Here is a 10348-nt window from a genome sequence, read left to right as displayed (position 1 = left end):
TTTTTTTTTTTTTTAAATCAAAGGCCTTATTTAAAATAAAACTTGGCACCCAGACACATTTGTTCCAATCAGCTTATGATAGAAGTGTTTAGTATTCTGTAACTGCAGACCTCGTGAAAGGTGGTGAAGGATTGTTAAACAGATATTGGGACTTATGGAAGTTATTTTATTTTATTTTATTAAGAAAAATATCCAAAATGTGGAAGAAGAGATGATAGTAGAATTCAGGACTCTTGACTACTCAGCACCATAACTTAGGAAGATACTGTCTTATAATTCTTCTGCTCCATGGGAATATTAACTTCAGTAAAGACTCTTATGAGAATGAATTCATATTTGCAAGCATACCTTTTGTAATTGATGTCTATAGATATATGTATATAATTAACAAGTTACAAAATATTCTGTATCACTGTGTCTATGGTTAGTCTCCTCCTTCAAAGACAGTGAAAGATGGTGGGACTGCCAGATAAAAGCTTGGTACTTGTTTGACTCTCCAGACAGAGATATCTTAAATCGGACAGGTTCCTTCTATTCCTTTAATGAATATAAACTACAATATGGTGAATGAGATGTTAATGTTAAAATGCAGAAGGTGTAAAGGAGGTGAATTCAGATCTCAGTCTTGGAAAGGCTCTTCTTGGATATGAAGCTACTTCAAATGGCACACAATGAAAAAATAAGGTAGGTAGGAAAAGGTTACGTAGGGATATCGCGTCAATCTGGTATAGCAGTAGCAATAGTCATGTAAGAATGAACATGAGATGGTATCTTCATTCCCTGACTGAAGTTACTATTTCACTTGTAAAACTAAAGAGGAAGCTGGCTAAGATGTTGGAGCTTAGATGTTGTAAGCAATGTGCGTATTGTGAGCAGTGTGCATGATTTTTAGGAGCAAGGGATGGGTGAATAGTCAAGTCACTGAGGGAATCCTGAAATCCACTGAAAAAAAAAGGCTTTTAATGGTGCCACTAATGTGTCCGTTCTTCTAATGTCACTAATGGATGCTCTATGGGTTGACTATTCTCTCGGTGCCTTTCCGTACTGTACTGCATTCTGAGCTTAGTTTGCCACATTCATTAACTGGTGTTGGTAGTAATAGATTCAGCTGACTGCACTGACAGGTAAAAGATACTGCTGCCAAAGATGGAGGTGAAAGATTTATCTTGTGAAACTAATTCTGTGCATTCATATAAAAGTCTTCCTCTGCCAAAGGGTTATATAAACTCCAAAGCTAATCTGCGCTGAAAAACAAGCTGGCCTTAGTAGACAGCAATTAAGGAATGAGAGGTTTTCTTTAAAAGGGAGAGTCCTTTGCAGTAAAATAGGTGCCATGAAAGTGACAAAGTGATTATGTGGCCTCTTGGTGTTGAAAGGAAATGCTAGCCAAGCTGACTCCGAGACCCAGCAGGTGGGTTCCCTACCTGAATGGTGCCCGGACCATGTGGCTGCCCCTCAGAACAAAGGGGACACTAACAGTTGGGGATGGGGTCACAGACGGCTCTGAGCCATCAGATAAAACTTGAAAGAGAGAGGTAAATTCAGTTGTAAGGAAAAGGAGATTTTGGACTAGAATGGAAAAGGGAAACTGAGAATCACCAAAAGGAGCTGCAAATAAGAGTAAGAAAGTGAGAAGATTCAGTGTATGGTCATCTGTCTCTCAAAAGAAACCACTTCTCAAGTTACTGTGGACCAACTGATCAGTATGAAGGGAACTCATTAATTAAAACTCAACCGTTTCTCCTCATTAATACTAGTCTATTGTTTGTCTTCTCGTTCCAATGTCTGGTGCTTTGAAGACAGTTACAGGATGTTGGTCCATTAGTAACAGATGTTGGTAAGGAGCTTTATAAGAATGGAATAGAAAGCAGGTGCGTGATACACTGTGGAACTGTGTCCTTCTTTTTACTGATGCTCTCATCTGATCTGTTTTGGTCTTTTCTTGTCAGTATAATTCTACACACTTTTGTTAACGTTTCTTTAGTCTTCATCTTGTTTTCTGTATTCTAGCCAAGACAATGAATGATAAAGGCCTGAATATCTGATCAGTTTGCTGTTGGATGTTTGAACTGAATTTGAAAAAGAGCCCTACTGCTTCCCTGTTTTACACCTCCGTATTCTTTTCCAATTAATTTTTATTTTGCTCCTTTTTGCTGCTCTTCTTGTGATAGTCATTTCTGTGCAGTGTACAGCTGCCCACCAGGAGCCCCCCAGTTTACTTCCAGTTGCCCAGTTGTTGTGACTTTCAAACACGAGTGACCTGGATCCTATTCATATCTTCAATCTGAACCCAACAGCTTTTTCTTACCGGGCTCTGATTAGCTGCTGGCAGAGGCAGGGAGAAGAAACTACAAATCCTGCTATTGTGAAATGGAGCCTGACCTTCCATTCACTGAAGCCAGTGATTCCCAGGGAATCAGGATTGGGTCCAAAGTCTTGAAAGAAGCTTAAGCTATTTCAATTTTGTTGTGAGGCAACAGAAATTACATTCTTGGCTCTCTAAATTATAGCTTTTGCAAGGCCAACACTGCTTTTGATTCTCTCTTGCCATAGTGTCTTTGTTATGAATTCATCATGTTTGAGACCTTAGAACACGCAGTCAAACAATGTCACTTAAAATGATCCAGACTCCTCATTACCTTCCTCTTGTAGCTATGGGCAGTCATTCTTGCATGCAATCATTCTAACAACATTTACCAAAAGCCATGAAAATGCTGGAGTGGTGCTTTGCTTCTGCTGTACGAGGTATACTTTTTAATAGGCATGGGTCAAAAACAAATTGACTTTTTAGAGGGAGACAGGCTGCTCCTCAGAAACTATTAGGAATTCTGTCATCTGGAATATCCCTATCCTGTTGACCTTATTTACAGATTTCATGAAAAATACAGCATCATAACATTGATGTATAGACTCTGTAGCTTTCAATTTCTTTAAAGAATGCCTCCATATGAAATAAGGATGCTGGTCATGAATGCATGCATGCTGAGGCAATACTGATGAGACTAAGCACTGTGGAATATATTGCACACAAAGGCTTTTTTAAAATGTAGTCATACACTTTGGAAATAAAGCAATTTGGCATCTTACCATAGCTACAAATGAGATAGAGCTACGGGAGGAGGAGTTGGGTAATAAAAGTGACAGTTGTGGAGTGTTATTGACAGCTTTTTTCTGTAATTGCAAACTGGGTCTGCATTTATCCACATTGTCCAAGCTCTGATTTCCTTTATGAGTAAAACACAACCATAGGATGCTAACATTTCATCTGTTCAAATAATATTTCATTATAAGCAATTAAAAACATCATTTATTGTTGTTGCACTTTTTATTATGTACGTCACTTCAAAAGTAATGCCTTATATTTATTTCCATGGAGGCTACAGAAGATAGAAAGAGCACAGTAACACTATTTAGTAGAGCAAATTCTCAGCTACAAAACACAAGTTTTTGACATAGTCACTATAGTCACTATGACTAGCTATGCATTTTCTCCGGCAATGAATAAGAGGTTGCATGCCATGCTTGTTACAATGTGTATCAGCAGAAAAGATCTTTGCTGCCATTGCTGCTGCTGAAACACACCACCCACCCCTCTCAGCACTCATATCCACTGTTGGGTCTCCATTAATGTTCAGCAAGAGTCAGTGAGTGTCAGTGGGTGCCATTTTTTCTGCGTGGAGGAATTCAGTTCCACTTCTTTGTCAGACTCCCTTTTGTCAGATTGCCCCTCTGCTGCCATCTGTCACGTGGCAACAAAATATAAAGGAGTATTGGTGGGGAGATTCATCCAGTGCAACCATCCCACCAATATTCTTATCTGATGTCATGGGCCAACATCACAAAGAGACATTACTTTCTGAGCAGCCCTTGTGCTCTAATTGTCCTCAAGTAGTTATGGTGGAATGTTTACACCAAAGTGTGAAGACAGATATCATGCCTATATTTTAATTAGCGTAAGTTGAGATATTTTTTCAAATCTACCCTGGTCTTCAAGATTATAAACTACTGTCGTACAGCAAGGTGTTGCACAGTGTAGCCCTTGGGAAAAATATATCTGTTAGTAATTAATTAAGCTCTCACTTTCAGTGGATGTAGTTTTTCCACTGTAGTATTAAGGAAATTAAACAAACTTGTCTGATTTACCTTCTGCGATGGTTTGTGAATTTTGCGTAATTTAGGTTTTATGTGCATTTATATGGAATCACAAACCCCATTTCAAATATCAGGCTTTGTCTGGTTGCCTCTTTTCCCCTGAAACTGAACAAAAATTCACAGTAGTAATAGTAAAAGTTGCTGGTGATTGCACAAATATTCAGATGGAGCAGACTTAGCACAAGGAATGGCTACTGGGCAAGAAGAATTGGGTTTATAAGTTTGAATTTGATCAAAGAGACAACTGTGCATGGATGAGGGCACAAATCACCTACTGAGATTTGTTAGTGAGCTATTAGCAAATAAGAACTCAAAGATAGAAAATGTAGGGAGAAGCTGACACAGGTGAAAGAACGTGGCTAAGCATTGACAGTAGGCGTGGGTCTGAGCCTTCATTGTTTGGAAGTCACTATTTAGAGGCAAGAAGGATTTGGGGTAAACTCTAAGAAGATTCAGGAGAAGTGAGATGCTGAGCTTTGGAATGTAAGTAATAGTGTATTTTATTTCTCTAGAACTGCAAAGGGCAGTTGCTTGTGGAAACCTACATAAGAGAGCAGACTTATCAGAAACAAACAGTCCTAAGATTCCTGGACCTATTCCTGATTAGCAATGGTAAACTGAGAACCTTCAGTCCAAAAGATCAACCAAACAACTGGCATTTATGGATGCTTAGGCAAATTTGAACGCACGCTGGGGAAGTCTAGCTAAAGTACTTCAACAAAGTTTGTGAGTTCTCAATTTGTTTTGTGCATCTCCCTCTTATCTCAAGCCTCCATTTTCTCTGAAATTTAATCAAATTTAGGATGAGAGTTTGGAATGGCTAGGAGTATTTATCCTGCTAATCTTTCCTGTAATTTCAGTGAATTTTGTAATTGTCTAGGATGCACCAATACTGTTTGTGACCTTTGGGCCACAATACAATGAAGATTGTTGTAAAATGATATTTATAGATGTGAACGTATGATCATATATACCATGTATGAGTGTCATTAGCAAAATACTAAGATGATTATCTTACTATCTTTCAGAATATCTATTAAGTTGGAATGTGGGTGATTTTTTAATTTAAGTATATGTCAGTCTGTAAAGGCTATGCTATAACTTACAAAGACAAAACTATTAATCAGTGTGACATTACTCATCATAATTCAGCATTCAGTTGCACAAAGGCTGACATGCGCAAATACATTCCAAGTGTTTTCTAATAAAATAAAATAAAATAAAATACAGATGTGTTTCTGTGATGTAAAAAAAAAAAAAAAAAAAAAAAAAAGTTATTTGTCTGTGAAGATGAAGTTATCAGGAGTAAAAGATTTTTAGACTGAAACAAGTATACTCATTTTGCTTTCATAACCTTGACCAGAAGTGCGTTTTGTGTCTGGTATATAGGAATTTATAGCAAGTATTACACACACTTTTTGTGTGATCAATAGATCAGAGTCAAATGATATTAGGGGCTTAGAGTCAGCAATTCAGTTTAATAGACACTTTATGAAATTATGCACCACCTTATAGGCCTTTAAAACAATGTTAAAATCAATTTCATGTTTGGCAAACAGTCAGTGTAGCTCTGTCAATACAGAGTGACATACTGAGGTTATGCAGTAGCAAATTCTGCTCTCAGATGGTTGTGTAATATAAAAATAACACCATTAACATCAGCGGGGTGACTAACTTCGCAGCAGTATGTAACGGGGCAGGATGTGACTTATGGGAAGAATCTCTTCACACTGGAATTGAACCAGGTGCCATACATAAAGTAATCTACGAATTAGATTTTCACTGATGGGCAGAGGCCAATCATCTTGGATCACAAACACGTACAACCAGCATAACTATATGTCAACTCGTGGCTGCTGGTTGTATTGAGTATTGTGGCTGCTGATGTATTGAGTTAGCTCATAAGCAATCATTCTACTAACATATGATAAAAATCATGTCTTACACAATATTACTTAGTGCAAATTTGACACGTGAGCCTCATTTGTCTCCTCCAATCTGTGTATGACAGTGAAAATCCTCATACACTAGGTTGCTCTGTGCAGCATAAATGCACGGTTTCCTGGAAAAGAAGCAAATCCTGGGACACATCTTTGTCTTTTGTAAAGACTTTTCTGACATGTAATTGTCAGCATATTTTAAGTGGATAAAATTATCTCCTTTCCCAATCATGTAAGTTTGATTCTCCCCTTAGAAACATTTTCTATTCACACCAATAGTATCACCTTCTGAGGGAGTTCATGAGTGTAGCTAGGTGATATTTTAAGATGAATTCTGTCCTTCTGAGCCAAGTATGTAATGAGTACGAGGAAGTACAAGTAAGATTGCCAACTACTCTCAACTTCTGCAAACACAGAATACAAAATAGAGCTATACAGTGTGTTACAGGGATTTCATCCTGAAGGCCTGATTGTTTTTCACAGTGAATTTTTACATTTGATAAAGTTTCTGGGCTTGAAATTTTCCAGCTCTTTGTTTTCATCTGGAAGAGTTTTAACAATTAGCAGATGGAAACTTCAAGGGCTGTCATTTTTTTTTTTTTTTAATAAATGAGTTAAACCTATGATAATTATGATAATTACAGCACATCATATGAAATTATATTTATGGGAGCTAATCTGTCTTAATCACTTGTAACAGAAGGCACTTTGTCATGAGGATTGAGTAGGACATCAAAACAATTGATTTCACCTTCAGTTGCGTAATGGGGGAAAGCAAGTAAGTTCCACGTGTTTCTGGTTAGTTGTCTCTAAGATTGAAAACTAGATTATTATTACTAGTATAAGAGTACATTTATGGATTACAATTTTATGTCAGGGAACAAGCAAGATGACTGCTTAAGGAAAAAGTGGTCCTGGTGCTAAAGGTTATCCAGAGAAGCAGTGCCCTCACTGATCTGGGCACAGTCCTACAAGGTCTGACTGTGATGTCAGAGCCAGAGCTGGTGAAAGAGTTCGTCAACAGCACCAGGCAAGGCAGATGATAAGCTGGGGCCAGGGTCCATCCAGGGAACCCTGTCAAGGATGAAATAAGATGGGGCCAAGGACAGGACGGAGGGCAAACCAAGGACTGAAAGTCTGCATTGAGAGGAAACCCTGGGGCTGCACACCACAAGTTTTTCAATTCTATGTATATAGCCATGTGTTTTTGTGTTATCAGAGTTCTGAACGCATTCACACAATCTTTGGCTAAAAGGCAGTGAGAGGACCAAACGGTAGGAAATAAATTATTGCTGAGAAGTGCCTTATCTTAGCTCACACCTGAGAGCTATCAATGAACAATGGTTGAGACACTGGTTTTGAGAACTTGTCTTAATCTCCTGCAATTTACAGTATTTGTTTTATCTGGGTAGGGCAAATCCTGAGAATACAGAAGAATAGCCCCTTGTGACTTCTTGTGTGTAATGGGATTCCTCCTCCCAGGAGCAGTTTGTGCTCTGTGGATGGAGGCAGGCCGGGATGTGCAGTGTTTGAAAGTGCCAGCCCTGCCCGCCCCAGAGGCTCTTGGAAAGGGCCTTTCACAAAGACAAGGCAGAAATGTGTCCAGTTCTCCAGAATCTTATTTCTTCAACGATTGCTTTGATTTTACAGTTAAATAATGAATGTTTTGTCAATATATGTATTTGCCAGTATGCCATTGATTGTAACCTAAACATTGAAACTAATGCATGCATCACTGATTGTTGTTCAGCTGAGTGTATCTGTCAGAATGATGATACGTATTCAAAATATCAGTATTCTATTTATTCTGGTTTAATAAACCAGGGCTGGATAAAGTTACAACCTGGATAAGAAGAATAAGAGTAGTAAAAAAGAAAGGAAAAAAAAAAAGGTTAAAAACTGACTTGTGCATACCAGGTCCACCTCCAAGCAAATCCTACTGTACATTACAGCACTTGTATCTTTATATGCTTTCTGTTTTCTATATTGAAAGGAACTGGAAAAGAAAACAAATTCAGTGCATTTATTTTTCTGCTAACTACTGTGTTATCATGCATGGGGTCCCTTTGGGCCTAAGTTTGTGATTATTTGCAATGTTTTTTTCCATGTCAATTCATATACTACATTGCAATTAGTGGCTACAAATGTCAGGAGCACTCACATGAAATTGTGTGGAATGTGTGTAAAATAAGCTGTCACCAAATGAAGTGAGTTAACCAGCACAGAAAATACTGGTGGCACGGATCCACACCACACGGAGACAGTGCAGTCAATATACAGCCTGACTACATGCTTATTTATGTAAATAAATACATAAATTTGGACAAGATAGTGCTACTCTTTCATTTACCAGAAGTGCTGTATGGGCCTGTCTGCTGAATGTATGGCATAGGTAGATCAGTTTCAAAGAGGAACAGATTTTAGTTATGAATTACACTGTATTTCCAAAGAATGCAGCTTTGGAGTTCACTAGAAGGAGTCATTGTTTTCAAAGTTATTCACATAGAAATAAGCAGCCAGCGAGCTTCTTCTGCACAAAGGGATAAATTACAGGAGTTAGAGGCCTCTTGTATAGCTTCACATACGTGAAAGAATATTCTCTTCTACCTGGCTCTGGTGCATGGGATGAACTGATATTCCTTCTCCTGTCAAGGACATAGATGGGGGTGGCAGAAGGTACTGCAGCTTTGTATTTGTGCAGCCACTGCACACTAAAAGGTGGAGTGTTTCATTCAGTGTCCTACTGGTTGTTGGACTCAGTCTTTGCCCATTTGCTGCCACTTTCAGCAGTCCTTACAGTGCAGATGTAGCAGGTATGGGCAATGGGCGCATCTGTAGATTAAGCCCAATATTTCCCCTGAACTCAAACTCAAGAAAAGATTTGTTTGCAATCTCCTCAAATGAAGGACTAAGGCAGCAGTGTGCCAGCCAAGTGAATCATAGTATGAAAGGATGTACTTGGACTTCAGCTATTAAACTTTCATTGGATGAGGAAGAGGAGCCTTTGTGAGAGGTCTGCCCTTCTGAAGCACAGAGAGGCCAATGAAATATTTCTTCTGGCTAAACATGCATGAAATGTTTGGAATAATGGAAGCAGTAATCTAGGAGAACTTCCATGGCTTTCAAGCTATAGGGGTTGCTTGCACTTCTTGATTACTTAACTGGCATTTTCCAACGTCTCTCTTTGTTGATTTCTGGCATTGAAATATGAAGAGAGGCGTGACAATAGAAAGTGAAAGGAGCATTCCCCATTTTTGGGGCGCATTATTCCGTGAGTCTCTTGTCGTTGCACATGACCAATTGACCTCTGAATCTCTGTCAGAAATAACTCCACATCTTGATGGATGACACTGACCTTAATAACAATAACAAAAAGGGAGGGAAAAATGCGGTCCCTTTTTTCTGTAATCACCATAGACTGCTGGCTGTCAGGCTCAGACTTCCCTTATTGTTCTTCTCATTTAAAAGCCAGACAGCATCACAATGGTTTTTACTTATTGGCTGGTACAGGAGCTAATGTGAAGATGGGCAGTGCGAGTTCAGCGCTCAGAACTTCATGCTGTTAATGGAGGGGGAAGGAACTCAAAAGCCAACTTTAAATGTGTGGCAGGGACTTTGGAGACACGAGTGCTACAGTCTGTTTACAGTCTGTAAACTGAGCTTCATTGATTGTTTTTTTTCACTCCCCCCCAACTTCCTCCACTTAAAAAAAAAAAAAAAAAAAAAAAGGCCTTTAAACACTGTAGTGATAAGTAAAGTGTTTACACCTCCCAGCATTCACAAATGAAGGTATTTCTGCCTCCTGATAACACACAATATATGCATTATTGTCGAATGCGTATTCCATTAAGAAGCAGACAGACCTGGATGAGATTGTAGTGGAAAGATTATGGAATGTTTCCTTTGTATTCTTGAATGAAAGGGAATAATGGGATTTACCTGATACAGAGATCAGCCCTTGCTAAGGAGAATAGACAAACCAAGAATGGGAACGGAAACTTTTCCTATCAGTCCAAGGAAGGGAAAAAAAAGAAATAAATAGAATGGCCCCAGCTTCTATAACTCTTCTGTGCTGATGTGGCAAGATAAAAATCACTATATTTTAAAAAACAATGATCCGTGCAACTATTCAGTTGAAAACGCCATCATTTGAAAATGTAGAAGAGAGCAAGAAAGCAAGAAAGCAGAAAAGGGAGGAAGGAAGAAAGGAAGAGAGAAAGAGAGAAAGAGAGAAAGAGAGAGAGAGAGAGAAAGAA

This window comes from Lagopus leucura, unplaced genomic scaffold, assembly GCF_019238085.1.
Source record: "Lagopus leucura isolate 7727_CA_CO unplaced genomic scaffold, USGS_WTPT01 Super-Scaffold_100019, whole genome shotgun sequence".
In the NCBI taxonomy this organism is placed as follows: Eukaryota; Metazoa; Chordata; class Aves; order Galliformes; family Phasianidae; genus Lagopus; species Lagopus leucura.
This window is presented reverse-complemented; position numbering follows the sequence as displayed.